General features: G+C 35.1%; 1 long non-coding RNA gene across 1 annotated transcript in view; it reads right to left on the bottom strand.

Moving 5' to 3' along the window:
• LOC131511409 (uncharacterized) overlaps positions 1 to 18,577 on the bottom strand; it is a 64,191-nt gene extending 45,614 nt beyond the window's left edge. Inside the window, exon 1 of the long non-coding RNA XR_009261513.1 lies at positions 18,502 to 18,577. This is a non-coding gene — a long non-coding RNA (uncharacterized LOC131511409). The remainder of the gene's footprint in view (positions 1 to 18,501) is intronic.
• Positions 18,578 to 18,787: the final 210 nt, after the last annotated feature.

The following is an 18,787-nucleotide window of genomic DNA, read 5'->3' as shown; positions in this document are numbered from 1 at the left end:
CTAGGTTATCTAATTCATTGGCTTATAATTGTTCCTAAGAGGCTCTTTTGATTATTTGTATTTAAGTTATCAGTTGTAATGTCTCCTCTTTCATTTCTGATTTTAGTCATGTGAGTATGTATTTTTTTTCTTGTTAATCTAGCTAAAGATTTCTCAATTTTGTGTATCTTTTCAAGAAACCAACTCTTAGTTTCTTTTTTTTTATTATTTCCATGACTTATTTTATAAGTTCGTAATTGTTGACCCCCTTTGCCCATTTCACCAGCCCCCATCCCTATCCCCTCTGGCAACCATGAACCTGTTTGCTGTATCTATGAGCTTTTTTTTTCAATTTTGTTTTCCTTTTTAGATTCCACATATAAGCAAGATCATATGGCATTTGTCTTTCCCTATCTGATTTCACTTAGCATAATGCTGTAAGGTCCATCCATGTTATTGTAAATGGCAAAATTCCATTCTTTTCAATGAATGAATAGTGTCTCATTGTGTATATATACCATGTTTTCTTTATCCACTCATCCACTAATGGCCATTTAGGTTGTTTCCATAACTTGTCTATTGTAAATATGCTGTATCAAACATAAGGGAAAATATATCTTTTCAAATTAGTATTTTTCTTTTCTTTGGATGAATACCCAAAAGTGGAATTGCTAAATCATATGCTAGTTCTATTTTTAAGTTTTTAAAATTCCAGTATAATTAACATACACTGTTATATTGGTTTTGTGTGTACAATACAGTGATTCGACAATTCTGTACATTACTCAGTGTTCATCATAAGTGTATTCGTAATCCCCTTCACCTATTTCACCCATTCCCCCTCTCCCCTCTGATAACCACCATTTTCTTCTCTATATTTAGGAGTCTATGTTTTTGTGGGGGGTTTGTTTCTTTTTTTCTTTGTTTCTTTTGTTTCTTAAATTCCACATATGATTGAAATCATGTGGTATTTGTCTTTCTCTGCCTGCATTATTTCATTTAGCATTATATTTTCTAGGTCCATGCATATTGTTGCAAATAGCAAGATTCACTCTCTTTTATGGCTGAGTAATTTTCTACTGTGTGTGTGTGTGTGTGTGTGTGTGTGTGTGCATGTGTGTGTCTGTCTGTGAAAATCATCTATAAAGCTGCATCAAAAAACTGGGCCTTGGAGGGAGGCATGGATCCTGAGGCTCTGATGGTGGAGGACTACAGGAAGATCTATTTCATGTTCAACACTACTGTCCAGTCCTGTGAAACACCCATTAAAGAAGCCTGTGGACAAAGATCTATATCCCAAACACTACTGGAAATACTCTGATTACATCAAAAGCAGCAACCTGGATGCCCCTGAGGCATACCAAATTGGCCAAATAAAAAAAATCTTCTGTATCAAGAAGAGCAACAGCAGTCCCAATGAAACAGACATCAAGATCAGAATCAACAAATTCTACAGGCCAGAGAATACACACAAATCTACCCTGGCAAGTTACCATGCAGACATCAACCTGTTTTAATGGAGGAACAAGGAGGCCATGATGGACTTAATAGTGGTGGATACAATATTCTTGTTATTTTTCATTATTTTGAATATGTCATCCCACTGTCATCAGGCCTGCAAGGTTTCTGCTGAGAAATCTGCTAATTGGATACATCATCCTACTCCCTTTTGGCCTGCAAATTTTGCTGATAAAGCCAGGGACAGTCTTATAGGAGTTCCCTCGTATGTGATGAGTAGCTTTTCTCTTGTTGTTTATAAAATTCTCTCTGTCTTTGATTTTTTTGATAATCAAGTGTCTCACTGTGGATTTCTATGAGTTCATCCTAGCTGGGTTATGTTGGGCTACTTAAATCTGTATAGCACTTTTTTCTCCAGATTTGAGAAGTACTTGGCCATTATTTCTTTAAATTAGCTTTCTGCCTCTTTCTCTCTCTCCTCTCCCTCTGGGTCTCTCATAATGAATATGTTGATTCATTTAATGGTATACTGTATGTCCCTCGGCTTTCTTCACACATTTTCACTTTTTTCTCTTTGTTCCCCAACTAAATAATTTCAAATAACCTATATTCAAGTTCGCAGATTCTTTCTTCTGCATGGCAACTCTGATTTGAACCCCTCTGTTAATTGTATTCTTCAGCTCCAAAATTTGTTGTTGTTGTTGTTGTTTTTTATAATTACTTTGCCTGTTATGTTCTTCTCATCTTGTGCATGCATTGTTATCCTGAGCTCATAAAACATCTTTACAAAAATTATTTTGAATCCTTTGTCAGGTAATTAATTTACCTCTATTCCATTAGTACTGATTCTAGAGATATATTTTGTTCCTTTGAGCCATGTTTCCCTCTCATGAGTCTTAAAGTTTTGTGTTAATATCCAAACATTTGGGGAAAAAAACAGTCCTGTCCCTGTCTTTATAAACTGGCTTTGTGCAGGCAGAGACCCTCACCAATCTGTCCAACTACAGACTCTGGGGACCTCTGAAACCTTTTGGGGAAGCAATTTCTCTGGCCTATACATGAAATTTCTCAATTAGAGAAACTTGCTGGTTTCTTTTTCAGGAGCTCATAATGTCTTCCTTCCTCAACTATCTGTCTATGGCACTGCCAGTTCTCTGGCTTTTCAGCAGCAAGCTGAAGATACTAGGCATCCAAAGTATGCTGGCTTCCTATTAGTACCCTGAGTCAGACAAGACAGATATCAGTCCCTTGGGAAGCCCTCTGAAGAGTTAGAACATTGGTACACATGCTCAACTCTCCTCTTTCCCCCCAAGGTAGAAGCAGTGAGCCAGAACATTCTCTCCTGGCATTGATCTCTGCTGCCTTGGGGGAGGGGCTGACATGGGTATAATGAAATTGCTCTTATCTATTTCAATGCAACTGTTCTCTGCTTTTTGCTCACCTGGGGTACTGCAACTTCTTAACTGCATTCTGCAAATCTCAAGAAGGTATTTTGGTTTGTATATTGTTGCTAAATCAGTGTTTCTAAGGGGGAAATGAGAGCACAGGCCTCCTGTTCTGCCATCTTGCTAACATCTGCTCATATTTTGCTTTGCATATTCAAGAGTGTGGGTAAAATTCAAACATTTTAAAACATTCAAAGCCTGAAAAAAATTACCACTCAGATTCTTACACTGAACCACTAAATTTTCATTAAAAATTCATTTGGATAAAATAGGAATGGTCTGAAAAAAAATAAAGGCGAGCAAATAAATTGCCAAATTTCAGGGTCAATTTGAACAAACACTGACTCTAAAAAAAACAAACCAAAACCTGTGATATAAAAACTAGATAAAAATAAATAGTGGAAATAGTTTTATTACTTCAAATAGGAGTGGGTAATAGAAATTAAAACTTCCTGAGCTATGTGTATTATACTGATAAAGGATAGAAATACTGATTAAATTAAACTGCCATTTTAGGTCCCCATATCCTTTCTCAGGTCATAACCACATTAAAAAGGATATCTATTTCATTCCCCTTTTGTCTCCCCTATATTAAGGAGTTTAAGAAAGTAATAGGTCACAATTACTATTCTATAACTATTGTAACAGGCAGATTTAGTACCAGTAAATATGCTTCAATGATTACCTTCCTCTTTAGAGACCTCTGAGCACCTCACTGATTCTTTTTACCAGAAGTTAAATGTTTCCTGCTCATTCATCCTTACCTCTTCTCTTTAAGCTTGAATCAAGATTTGGTCTCTTTATTTCTAACCAAAGCATCAGTATAATCACTGATGTGTATCTGGAAAAAGCTGTGCAAAAATATATATAGTACTGGATTCAACATTAACATTACAAGAGGTACTTATGCAATAGGACTTAGATGATTTCCAGGCAGAAAAACTTCTCTCTACCCATGTCACTCTGATGCACAGCCCATGGTCTTCAAATGAAATCTATTTGCATTTTTCAGGACATCAGGCAGCAAAATATCATTTTATATCAATGCTCTATCATGTGCTGAATCTACTCTAAAAAGTAACTTCCTACAGTAAATTTTAATAGATGCTTCTTAGCCTATTAGGTGGTACCATTAAATCTCTTTTTAATTTTACAGCAATATATGCTCTTACAGGATACTGACAAAAATTAATACAGTTGTTCTTGGATCCTTTTTATTTTTTTCTTTTTTATTCTAATGTGTATATGTGTATATACTTTTTGCTAAAAGTCAAAATATTTACTTTATATACCAGTTTACTTTTGCCTTTCTTCATGTATTCTATTGTAGCCATTCACCAACATCTTTGCAAAAATCTCCCAAGACTCGAATATGTTTTATATTTCATCATATAGACATACTGTAATTTATCTACCAATTCTACTTTGTTGAACATTTAATCTTTTTCAATTTTTTTACTAATATAAATAATGATGTGAAGTTCTTCAGGATAAATCTTTGCACTCTTCCTTAATTATTTAAGAGAGATTCTCAGGAATTTAATTAGTAGGGGTGAATATTTTAAAGCTCTTCATTCCACATATATTGTATTAAAGTCTATTATTTATATGCATCTGTATTTCTTTATGGAGGTTCACACTACCATAGAAACTCTATACTTTTATAGATGATTATGAAATATGTAGTCTAAGGATAGAACATTTTACTCTTCATAGAGGATAATGGGGTCCCAGGGAAATAAGAGACTTGAACCTCTTTCCTTCCTTACAACTTACTTGCTCTGTGGCCTATAGCAATTCACTGAACTATTTTGTTGAAAAACTGCCTCAAGGTTCTACAGAGTGAGGACAAACGAGAGAGTAACACTCACATTCTCTTGAAGATTGGACTGGGTGCCATAAAATTCAAGCAGACAAAATGAGATAAAAATGAAGAGTTGAATTTAGAACACAAGAGCAAACAAGTGACTATATTGCTTTAGGGGTGAAATTGTAAAGAATTACATTTAACATATCTGTAGAAGTTTCCAGAGACTGAAATAACTTGTCACCTTTCATAAACATTTATCTTTCTGTTTATAAACACTTACAGTTTTTCACTTAGCAAAGCAAATTCACATTGTAAAGTTAACGGTGATTCATAATTACTTCTTATCCAATTTTACTTAAGATTTCAAGTTATTGATTTTCTCCTATTCTTTTCTCAAATGCTCATTTAGAATTAATAAAGGAAATAGTTTAATCGCTTTCAAAACACCAATAGAAATTCTCTTGAACTGATGCCAATTTGGTAGGAAAGAGGAGCCTATTTGAAATGAAACATCTGTTGAGGTTTTAAACTTTGTAAAATCGTTTCATAATTTATAGGAATAATTCATTATAAAAATGTTTCAGAGCATTTTGTAAGTGCCTGGCACTGTGTCAGACAGTAAAGATTCAGAAAACAGTAAGAAAAATGATCTCTCTTCAAAGGGTTCACAGCATAGTGAGAGAAATAAACATGTATACAAATAATTACAGTGCCATGGATAAGTGCTACTAGACTTAAGGAGCAAATAAACATAAATTGAACCTATGGTTAAGTATAGAAAAACTTCTCAGCAAAAGTAACTTTTGAACAGACAAAAAAAAAAAAAAAAGAATAAGCCTTCACAGAAGTAAAAAAGAAGAAGCATATTAAAAGCATGAAGAACAACAGGTTGCATTAAAAGAACACAGAAATGGGGGGTGCCTGGGTGGCTCAGTCGGTTGAGCATCTGACTTTGGCTCAGGTCATGATCTCATGGTCTGTGAGTTCAAGCCCCGCGTCGGGCTCTGTATTGACAGCTCGGAGCCTGGAGCCTGCTTCGGATTCTGTGTCTCCTTCTCTCTCTGCCCCTCCCCCACTCATGCTCTGTCTCTCTCTCTGTCAAAAATAAATAGACACTTAAAAACATTTTTAAAAAAAAAAAAAGAACACAGAAATGGGGCACCTGGGTCGCTCAGTCGGTTAAGTGTCTGGCTTCGCATCAGGTCATGATCTCGCGGTTCATAGGATTGAGCTCCACATCAGGCTCTGTGCTGACAGCTCAGAGCCTGGAGCCTGCTTTGGATTCTGTGTCTCCCTCTCTCTCTGCCGCTCCCCCACTCATGCTCTGTCTCTCTTTGTCTCAAAAATGAATAAACATTAAAATTTTTTTTTTAAAAAAATACAAGAACACAGAATTACAGTACTTGGACTATACTATGAATGGTCAAAAAGTCTCACATTATATAAACACATTCATTGTCTCTACATTTACCATCAGGTATCACTCTTCCTTCTGCTGTAATCCTAAGAAGCTACTAGGAATTGTTTTATTCGGTGCTTTTGTACAGATATTTTACATAAGTCTCTCCAAAATAAAACATTTTTAAGTAAAATTTTAACAAAAAATGACCAAAGAAATCACTCAGTGATGGTGCTAAAACCAGACAGGCAGTGAACCTTCAGAATTTGAGATGTTTTCCACAAAGGCTAAATAACTGAGCAGAACTTCAAGAAGCTAACAGTACATAAAAGACACTTGTTTCCCCATAGCTTGGCTCCACTGCTAGGAATATCATTTTCAGGAGAACTAGCAGAGTACAAAAGAGCCCCAGGTCTCAGTGAATTTGTGATCAGGACTTTGATCTCTTCAGAATGAGGCATGATGCAAATACAAAGTATTTATTACTAACTTTTCACAGAAAAATTATGTCGGAAAAATTTAAGAGCTAAACAGTAAAATTTCAACCTAGCCAAACAACACTCTTTATTTTATGTCTAACAGCCTGCCAAATAAAATAAAACAAAACGTTATGAGCAATTAACATTTCTCATTCTCGGTGTTTCTGTACAAATGCCTATTAAATATTAAGGTGGATAATGGCTGGCAGTGTGCCAGGGCTCTGCAATACATGTGGTGTATCAGCCGCCACCATTAATCTGCATCAGCAGGGGCTGCAATTCCAAGATAATCAAGTTTTTCTCCCTCTCTCTGTTTGTATCTATTTGTTGTTGGTTTTTTTCTCTTTATCCCCTCCCAAATGAAAATCAAATTCAAAGATTAAATATTTACATTTAAAAAAAAACACATAAAGGCAATGCTGGGACTGCACACACTCTTTTCCTTAACACTTTCTAGAATGAAGCATTAGGCAAGAAAAGGAGAATTTTTTACCTATTCAGTAGAAGCAGAGGGAAGACACATCTGCCAGATATGGAACTACAGAAAGCCTGTGGAGGGGTAAAAGGAGGGAACACCTTCCCGTAGTAATCTATCCATACTCTCCTAGACTAGCTTTCCTCCCAGAAGGCAGTAAGTAGCAAGTTATCTGGAATTCCCAGATTGAGGAAAACATCTGATACTTAGGAACTAGTCATGTCCTATATTGCATACTTTGATACAATTATTCCTCATAACAATCCTGGAAGTAGGAAACACTGTAACCATTTTACAGATGAGGAAACTGAGTATCAGGAACATTAGGTAAAATACATTGCTAGTAACTGATTCAATCTCTAAAGAACACTCAAGTATACAATACTTTCCTTGTACTGGGTCACCTCACCAGAGTCTCTCCAATCTTAGCACCACCCTCTGCCCTTACTTTTTTCTCAGACTTCTATCCAGATGAAACTCACTATGTGTAGATAACTGATATCTGTTCCATAAAGATGTAAAAAGCCAGTTTATAATTCTCTTATTCCCTTCTCTTCATCCAAGTCATAAAAAGTCTATTCCAAATGAGTTGGATTTTTTATTAAGGTTCCAGTCCAGTTCACTTCAAAGTTGGGGACAGACTGAGTTTGGAAAGGCCTGAATTACAATCTTTTACATGCCATTCTAATCCAGAAGGTCTCTGAGAAATATGTCCAATGACCTGTGTATTTAAGCTCGACTGACACTTGCCTGGTATCTCTGGAATCCTTATCCAATGGTTTATTATCATGAAAAACATATGTTAATAGTGCATTCCAATATTCGTCCATATATGAGGCATTCCAGTGAGCCCTATCCTTTCAAATGATCCAACTCATCCTAACCGGACCTTCATAATTGGTCTGGAAGGTACAAACATATAGGCACATGATATCGCATTTAGTTGTTCTGTTTCTTTTTTTTTAATGTTTATTTACTTTTGAGAGAGAGAGAGAGAGAGAGAGTGAGGAGCAGAGAGAGGAAGACAGAGGATGTGAAGCAGGCTCCACGTTGTCAACAAAGAGCCTGATGAGGGCCTTGAACCCCCAAACCCTGAGATCAATCATGACCTGAGTCAAAGTTGGACACTCAACCGACTGAGCCACCCAGGCTCCCCTTGTTTGTTTTTTAATATAAAATGAAGAATATTAGGTCAAAAATCTTCATACTTGTTTTTCTTATCATATAATAATAGTAAGAATAGTTATTACTTATTGAGCCCTTATGTGTCAGAACTGCTCTATTTTTTAAGAATAATCTCATGTAGGGGCACCTGGGTGGCTCAGTTTGTTAAGCATCCGACTTCAGCTCAGGTCATGATCTCAGGGTTCGTGGGTTTGAGACCAACGTCAGGCTCTGTCTGTGCTGACAGCTCAGAGCCTGGAGCCTGCTTCAGATTCTGTGTCTCCTTCTCTCTCTACCCCTACCCCCCCCAAGAATAAATAAAAAAAATGTTTTAAAAAATTTAAAAAAGAATAATCTAATTTAATGTTTATCACAACTCTATAAAGGTAAGTGCTATTCTCATCCACATTTGTTCAAATGAAGAAAAGGAAGCAAGACTGCTTGTGTAGTTTCTCTGAGGGCACAAAGTCAGAGTAGAAACCTAATCCCAAGGAATCCGGCTCCAAAGACAAAGTCTTTAACCCTTCATTCTGCCACCTGCACAGAGTGAACTCCATATGAGGAACCACAGATTGGATTTTGGGCCTTTCCAAACCCAATCCCATTCTTATAAAGTCTCAAGTACCTTTAAAGAATGGTATCAGGTCTGCCTCACACAAGTACTAGAATCATTTGAATGCAAATATTTAAAGATACAGTATTAGCTTCAAAGTACTTAAGATAATCAAAAGAAAATACAGTATATCCAATTCAGCAAACCCTACTCTGCAGGTCCAAGGACCTCTGTGGTCCAAGAAATATTCCTTTTTGGAATCTTTAGGCTTCTACAGTATCTTGGGTTTAGCTCTGCTATTATGCTGACCATATTATCTTAGATTTATTTATTTATTTATTTCCTTGCCTATCTCACCATACTGACACAGGGCAGAATTATAGATTTACTTGTTTTCCTATCTCATACACTACCCTGGCAACATCAGGTACTTATAAAGTGTTGGTTGTGTGAATAAACAATGCTATTACCCTCAGAGAGTTTACATTATAGTATTAAACATAATAGCAGGCATTCTATTTCAAAATTAAACCCTATTAAAATCACAGTAAGATAACACCCCAGTCCTGCTAGAATGGCTATCATGAAAGAGATAAGAAATAACATAATGCTGATATCTGTACCCCCATATTCATAGCAGCATTAGTTACAATAGCTAAGACATGGAAATAACCTGAGTGTCCATCAATGAATTAAAGGATGAAATGTCATGTACACACACACATACACACACACACACACACACACACACACACACAAATATTATTCATCCATTACAAAAGAAGAAAATCCTGCCATTTGCAACTATTGATGGACTCTGAGGGCATTTTGCTAAGTGACATAAGTCAGAGAAAGACAAATACTGTTTGATCTCCCTTATATGTGGAATCTTTAAAAAAGAAAAAAACAAAGAAAGAAAAACAAAACAAAACAAAAAAAACTATAGAAAAAGAGATCAGATTTGTAGTTAACCACAGGTGAAAAGTGGAGGTAGAGAGAATTGGGAATTGCATGAATGTGGTCAAAAGATACAAACTTCCGGTTATAAGATAACAAGTACTATCGATATAATGTACAATATAATGATCATAGTTAACACTGCTGTATGGTATACATGAAAGTTGTTAAAAGAGTAAATTTTAAGACTTCTCATCATAAGAAAAAAAAACAATTGTTTTCTTTTTCTTTTTTTGGCTTCTCTATGAGATGAAGGATATTAACTAAACTCCTTGTTGTGACCATTTCAAAATACATGTACATCAAATCATTATGCTGTACACTTTAAACTTATACAGTGTTATAAGTCAACTATAGATCAATAATACTGAAGACACCTATTAAAATGTAATTTAACACACTGATGTCTCAAGGGTTGTAACTGATAGATTTCTGAAACCTTGCTGCAATTCCTATTCTTTCACGGCAAAAACATTTCACATTCCAGATTTTCAATTGAAATGGTTTTACTGTGACATTTTACAAGAAGAGGGCAAGGTATTTCTATTGGTAGTTTGAGTTCTATGAAGTTGGAAAATATATGAGGTTTTTTTTGAACCAGAGAAATTTATATATATATTATACTTATTTATAGATATTTATATATATTTATATACTTTATATGCATATAAATTAAGAATGAGGCTACATTGCTAAAGTTTCCTTGAAAGTACAAAATATAGTTTCATAACCAAAATACATTTGATTATAAGTAAGCCTACTGTGTCTTTCTAAATAGTATTTCAAATTTTTTCTCTTAAAAAGTTGGGTCAATTTTCAGTGGTACCTTTCCAAGAAAATCCTGCTAAACAGGATTCAAGCAATGAGTGCTGTAATCAGAATGAACTCCTTCTGTGCTTTGGCTAGCCTTTCCCATGATTTCCTACAAACCCTCTACATCTCAGAAATCAAGATTAAATCAGGAAGAGCTGACGCACTTATATACAACTACGATATGCCAGGAACTAGCACTACTGTTTAAAAGGATACTTTATTGAGAAGAGCTGCTTCTGGCTTCTGATTTCTAGCATCCAATGTAGAATTTGATCACGCACAATACTTGGTGTCTCAAGGCTGTTTGATTTCTGAGCTCCAGCAGCTTTGTGGGTAGATGGTTGATTTTTTTTTTTTCTGCACTCTTGAGAAGAGTTCGAGTTTTAAGGCAATACTAAAATAATTCAATGAGTAGTGGAAACAATTTTTAAAATAATGGACTGAGACTCATCAGAACAGGTAATCTTGGCCTTTTGTGTATTTACCTAGCTGATCTCTCCTTCCTAGGAGTTTGTTTCCTATAAACAAACTGTCACAGTTTGTTTCCCTATAAACAAAGAGGGTTCTAGGATTCATTCATTCATTCCAGGTATTTACTGTGCACTGACCATGTGCAAAACATTATGCAAAATTCCACAGATGATATAAGTAGCCTTCAGATTGCTAATAGAAATACCCTGTTCTTTCAGAAACTGAGTTAGAATTGAGATAGATATTACTTCCAGAGACCCAGAAATTCCTAAATCTATACTGTCAATCATCCATTGTTTTCAAGCCATTCCCAAGGAAATTAGACATTCCAGGAGTAACAAATAAGAACTAAAGTATAGTTTTGTTAATAAATCAGTAATGATGATAACAACTAAAATTTTTGATCACTTATATGTGTCAGAACTCATTCTAAGCATTTTGCATGCACTAGCTTATTTGATTCTCAAAGCAAACCTGTAAGAAAGGTTTCATTATTATCTTCATTTTTCATAAGAAAAAAACGGAGTCTGAGAGAGTCAAAAAGAAGCTGAGTCAAATAGTTAATAAGTGGCAAACTTCAGATTTCAACTCAGGAGTTGAATACACAGCCTGTGTTCTTAACATTCCGCTCTGTATAATTCAATCCAGAATTTCATCATCAGACCTCAAGTACAGCAGTTTACTCCTTGATATTCACCCTATGAAACTAAACCCTGTAACACTTTTGAAACTGATCTTCCTACCCCCAAGCAAACACCACTCTCTTCAGGGCTACCTAAAGCAATAGGATAGGTATGTTGTACATATTAAGACCAATGACATTGACAACAGTGCTGGCCCTTCTCCTCCAGTTTCCTTGGGAAGGGACTCTCAGGCTGCTGAAACAACTACATCTCTATTCTCTGCCACCAGCCTGCCTGACATACTGCCTAACATGGTGACGAACAGAATCCTCTGCTCTTATCTTTCATTAGAAAATCTTTCCCTTTCTTTCACATGTCTAGAGAAAACCAAAAGCATGCTTGTGTTTTGTGCATCTTTGTGAGTTTGTGTTCTCTGTGTAAAATCATACTCATATGAGGAAAAATAAATGTCTGAATATGCTTCCAACAACTAGACAGTTCTTAATTCAACTAATTGAAATCTACAGGAATCTACATGATGCATGAGGAAATGGAACCAAAAGAGTCATCTGGGTTTAAAGAATGAGCCCTAGTTCAATTACCCTCTCCCCTATATTACAGAGGTAGTGAAAATAAAAGAGAGTGAAAGACAAGAAACGGCAGAAAACTGGACTGAATCTAACAATCTACCCAGCTGTATAGAAGAGAACAGATCATAAGTAACTGAGGTTTAATACACTGATCTGCCATTTTGTAAAATATGTCTCACTCTGTCATGGCAGTGGATAGCAGAAATGGAAGCTTACTGGTACATAGAAAATTGAAGTGTTCCTATCCTTATATATATGGAGAGAGGTTTCTATCTTTTTCAAACAGATTTCCTTTCTATATTTTCTTTTATCCTCATAAGAGTAGTATAAGAAATTGGTTATCTCTGAATCCACATAACACAATTGTGGAAAATATCTCCAAATATCTTAGTTCAATTATACATATTTTATTACATAAATAAGCACATACTCTACCCCCCATAATTCCTGAGACTGGTTTAATATTAATTCATACATAATCTGTATTTAAATCAATAGATATTGATGAGAGAACCTATTTCAATTCAAATATTTCTGTCGCTGATACATTCAAGAGAGCTAATGATGACAAATAAAAAAGATGAATCTGAATATGTTTACTCCTTATTTCATAATTAAGTATGTTCTTCCAGAATTTCACTGTGGATTTGGAGGCTGACTAACTCAATTTGAGGCAGAAACTTTATTTGTGACTGGGGGCTACCTTTTCTCTATCCAATAGTAAACTATTGAGGAGAATGCCCACTCATTTAATTTTACATTCTTACTCTGATGTCCCAGACGAGAATCCACCAAATTGAACTGACTTCTATATTTTCTCCAAATCAATTCTCAGTCACCATCTTTAGAGCCACATATGACTCATTCAAATAGATGATATCACCCGACCTATTGCACTGCTGTTTTAGAATTATTTTATACAACAGCTATCCAGTGTTGTAGCCAGACATTTTTTAAAGATATTAATGATTGTAAATGTGGCTACACTGCCAATGTATGTACAATATTGTGCTCAATTAAGATAACCCAAAACAGGCGAAAGCCTTTTTTTTCCCCAATACAGTTGAATCAGACTTGGACCCATGTTCCAAGCATCATATTTTCCCTCATCAGTTAGAAAGCACATAAAGCATTTCAGGGATATTTTCCCAATGTTTCCAAAGGAATAATAAAGATAGTATTTTGGTGTCTACCACAGCACTTAATGTTTCTGGTGAATGGAATATTTATCCAAAAGACAAAACTAAAACCTAAATGATACCCCTGATTCCTCTATCTCCTTCATGACTCACATCCAACTAATTCCCTCTCTGCTCTGCACATACTCACTCCCCCCACCAAACACACACAGCCCTCCATCCTCATTGCCACTGCAACTGACTGTCTCATCATCTTGTTCAATCCCCAAATAATGTATTGATCACCTCACTGTACTGTAGCAAATGACATGTTTGTTACTGGGTTCACAAAAAAATTAAATGAAAAATAGCATATATTAAAGTTAAATGCAAAAACAGATGCAAAATCAAACAACTACATACATCATGCTAAATACTTTAGAAAAAAAAATAACCTGCTTTTCTTTGAAGGAATCAGATGCAGATACATGGTTTTGAAGTGTATGTTGAAGAGAGGAAGTAGCATGTGCAAGGCAGTGAGACACTAAAGATCAAGGGTCATTGAGAGATAGATAGCAAAATATCCATGGAACAGAGGTACATAGTAGTTTCCCTTAAGTGGCTTTCTGCCATAAAAGTTTCCTCATCTCCACCTTTCTTTATAAGGCCACAATTTATTTTTCTAAAACATACATTTGGTCCTATAGTGCAACTCGTAAAAAATGTATACATCCCTATTACCCATAGCCTAAGACATAAACTCTGTACCCAAGCATTCACAGACCATGTTTGAAATAGGGCAATGGACTTAACCTACTGGCAGTGGTGTAGTAGGTGACTTTTGACATAGTTTTATACTTATGACATAACTTTTGACATAATTTTAATAGCTCTTTTGACATATTTTTTTCTGGACTACTTGCCTTATATAATGGTTTTTCCAAATGCTTTAGATTGCCAGAAATGCATCATATTCCCATTACTAATTTTATTTTTGACACAATTTTATAGGTTATTTTTGTATCATTCAATTCCCACTCCCCATGTTTAATATAAGTGTATAATAGAGGGAGAGTTTTGTTGTTGTTGTTTTAAACCAAGGATTGACTAGTTCATTTATTCAGCAATATCGTTTGCTCACTTTCTATAAAAAGCAGAGTTTAGTTCTCCAATACAGTGAGTAAATCAGTCAAACTATCTGTGGCAGTTTGTTGTTTTTGTTGTTGTTGTTTGTTTTATTGTTTTTTGTTTTGTTTTGTTTTGTTTTACCTTTTGAACCTCTTCACGTATTTCTCTCACTTCCCATCCCAGGCCCCTTGCAGCCACCAATCTGGTTTGTATGGGCACGTTTTTTGCTTGTTTGTTTTTTAGACGAAATTATTCTAAATTCCCATGGCAAAATGGTCACATCAGAATATAAAAACACTTTTACTTATTACTTCAACTAATCATTGTCAAGTGCCTGTTATGAACTAAAGCAGTCTTACAGATGTTTAGAATATATCAAGGAATGAAACAAAGATCCATGCCTTGGGGAGTTTAAATCCTAGTTAAATGAGAGGCAATAAAAATAAACTAATAAGACATGAAATTGATATGTTTTAATATGATTAGCACAATGAAGCTGAAGAGGTAAAAGAACCACATATGCTGGGTTTGGGAAGTGGGGCAGTTGGACATTTTTAACATGATTATTAGTATGGAATTCATTGAGAAAGTAACATAAGAGCAAAGACTTAAAGGAGCTGAGAGAGTTAATCATGGAAATATCAGAGGAGGTATGTTCCTGACAAAAGGCACTCCCAGTCCAAAAGCTCTAAGCGGGGGCGCCTGGGTGGCTCAGTCGGTTAAGCGTCCGACTTCAGCTCAGGTCATGACCTCGCGGTCCGTGAGTTCGAGCCCCGTTGGGCTCTGGGCTGATGGCTCGGAGCCTGGAGCCTGCTTCCGATTCTGTGTCTCCCTCTCTCTCTGCCCCTCCCCCGTTCATGCTCTGTCTCTCTCTGTCTCAAAAATAAATAAACGTTAAAAAAAAAATTAAAAAAAAAAAACAAAAACAAAAAAAAAAAGGCTCTAAGGGGAGAAAGGGCATGGCATCTTAAATGCATAACAAGAATACCTGTATGGCTGGAATAGAGGAAGTGAAGGGAAGAGTAGTATAAGGTAAGGACAGAGAATATATAACATGAGAAGACACATTATTTGGAATCCTGGTGAATATTAGAAGAATGACAGTTTGGGGCACTGGGGTGGCTCGGTCGGTTAAGTGGCCGACTTCAGCTCAGGTCATGATCTCACCAGTTTGTGGGTTCCAGCTCCTGCATCAGGCTCTTTGCTGCTAGCCTGAAGCCTATGTCAGATTCTGTCTCCCTCTTTCTCTGCCCCTGCCCCACTCACACTCTGTCTCAAAAATAAATAAACAAGAAAAAATTTTTTTAAAAAAAGGATGACAGCTTTATTCTGAATGAAATAGTAAACTACTTCAGGATTTTGAGCAAAGTGACATGTTCTGATTTACACCTACATTTCTAAGTCAACACCCTCCCTACTGCCTTGAGAAAGAGAAGAGGAAAGAAGCAGTAACAAAAAAGTTAAGTAGCCACTGCATGCCACACGAAAGATAATCGTGGCTCAGAACAAGATGGCATCCCTTTTGATGAGTGAAAATGATGAAAAGTGGTCATATTATGAACACATTTTTAAGGAAGAACTAATAGAATGTCTTAACATATTTGATGGGGATTATGAAAGAAAGAGAAGAATCAAACATAACTGCAAGATTTTTTATGCTTTCATTTTTTTGTTTATTTTGGCCTAGCAGAAAATGGAGTTGTCATCAAATATAAGGGAAGGCTAGAGGTGTAGCAAACTGTGGGTGTTGATTCATACTAAATGTAAATTATATAAACACTCTAATGAAAAAGCAGACATTTCCATATTCAATACAAAAGCAAGACCCAACTACATGGCATTTTAAGAAAACTACTTTAAATATAAAGAAACGAATAACTTAAAAGTAAAAGAATAGAGAGATTCCATGCAAACACTAATCTAAAGAAAACAGAAGTGGCTATATTGATATCAGACAAACTAGATTTCAAAGCTCAGAATAAACAAGATAAACATTTCATAATGTTAATAGGCCAATTCTTCAACAGGACCTAAAAGTTGTAAATTTTTGTGTCCTAATAATAAAGTTTCAAGATGCATAAAGCAAATACTGACAGAGCTGTGAGGGAAAAAAAGCAGATAAATCCACAATTACAGTCAGAAAATTCAATACCCCTCTAATGATTTATAGAACAAAGAGACTCAAAATCGGTAAGATATAATAGATTTGAATAACATTATCAATCAATTAGGCCTAATATACATTTAGTGAACATTCTACTGTACAACAGCAAAATACAAATCCTTCTCAAGTGTACATGGTCTGTTTACCAGGGTAAGCCACATTCTGGGCCATAGATCAAGTCTCAATAAACTTAACAGAATTAGATTTATACATATTATGTTCTTTGATCACAATGGAATTAAATTAAAAATAAATAACACAAAGATCTCTGGAAATTTCCTAAATACTTGAAAACCTGAATAACACACTTCTAAAGAACCCAAGGGTAAAAGAAGAAATCAAAAGGGAAATTAGAAAGTATTCTGCAATGAATGAAGGCACAACATATCAAAATTTGTGGGATGCCACTACAGCAATACTTAGAAGGAAAATTACAGCCATTAATGCACAAATCAGAAAATAAGAAAGATCTTAAGTCAGTGACCTCAGCTTTCTTCTAAGAATCTAGAAAATGAGGAGCAAAATAAACCTAAAACAACCAAAGAAAGGAAATAAAAATAATCAAAACTTAAATCAATAAAGTAGAAAACAGAAAAACAATAGAGAATATCAATGAAACAAAAACTGATACTAATTCTTTGAAACTAATAAAATTAATAGACATCTACTATAGAGGTGTGTGAATGATATCACAGAATAGTATGACTATACTGACCAAGGAAAGAGAAGATACAGATTATCAATATCTGGAATGAACAAAGTGGCAATTTACAAATTTTACTGTTATTAAAAGCATAATATGAGAGTTATTGTGGCAATAAACCCAGCTAACTAGATTAAATGAAAGTTGCTTGAAACATAAACTACCATATCTCACTCAAGAAGAAATAGATATTCTGAATAGCCATATATCTATTAAATAATTTGTTTTTGAAAACCTTCCCACAAAGAATAATACTAGACCAGATGGCTTTATTGGTGAATTCTACCAAATATTTAAGAAATAATGCCTCTTTTTTTAATTTTTTTAATTTAAAAAAAATTTTAATGTTTATTTTTGTGTGAGAGTGAGAAAGGCAGAGCGAGAGTGAGGGAGGGGCGGACAGAGAGGGAGACACAGAATCCAAAGCAGGCTCCAGGCTCTAAACTGTCAGCATAGAGCCCAATGCGGGTCTCAAACTCACAAACCATGAGATCATGACCTGAACCGAAGTCAGACGCTTAACCGACTGAGCCACCCAAGTACCCCATAAGAAATAATGCCACTTTTATATAAATCATAAAATTGAAGGACAGGCAATACTTCCCAACTCATTCTATAAGGCCATTTTTATATTGATACCAATAGAAAGACATTACCAGAAAATAAAATGACAAGCCAATGTCCCTCACAAAAACAGACATAATAATACTTAGCACATTTTAGCAAATTAAATTCAACAATATATAAAAAAGAGTAATATCCTAACCAATTAGGTTTTATCACAGGAATGCAAGATTGATTTAACCATTTAAAAGTCAATCAATGTAATTAATCACAGCAACAAACTAAAATGGAAAAACCATATGATTACATAAGTAGACACAGAAAAAGCATTTGACAAAATGTAACATCCATCCTTGATAAAAATACTTACCAAAATAGGAACAGAAGGGAACTTTCTCAACTTCATAAAAAGCATCTAGGAAATATCTACAGCTAGCAACATATTAAAAGGTAAGAAACAGCTTGCTTTTTTCCTAAGATCAGTAATGAGACAAGGATGTCTGCTCTCATCTCTTCTATTCAACATTATACTAGAGGTTTTCCAGTGCAGCATGCCAAGAAAATAAAAGGCATCCATACTGGGAGAAAAAAATACTGTAATTCCTCACCAATAATATGATCCTCTTCTTGAAAATCCAATGAAATCTGCAAAACAAGATATTATATCTAATAAGTGAGTTGATCGATATCACAGGATTAAAGATCAAGATGGAAAAATCAGTCTTATCCCTAACTCTAGCAATGAACAGCTACTGAAAAATATACCACCTTTGACAGAAAACATATGAAATACTTAGGAATAAATACAACAAAAAAATGTGAAAAAAACCTACAATACATCAGTGAATTTCAAACTAAGTGTGTATGCGTTAAAAATAAAGCCAAACAGGGACA

The sequence above is a fragment of the Neofelis nebulosa genome, chromosome 5, assembly GCF_028018385.1.
Source record: "Neofelis nebulosa isolate mNeoNeb1 chromosome 5, mNeoNeb1.pri, whole genome shotgun sequence".
Classification (NCBI taxonomy): Eukaryota; Metazoa; Chordata; class Mammalia; order Carnivora; family Felidae; genus Neofelis; species Neofelis nebulosa.
This window is presented reverse-complemented; position numbering and strand designations above follow the sequence as displayed.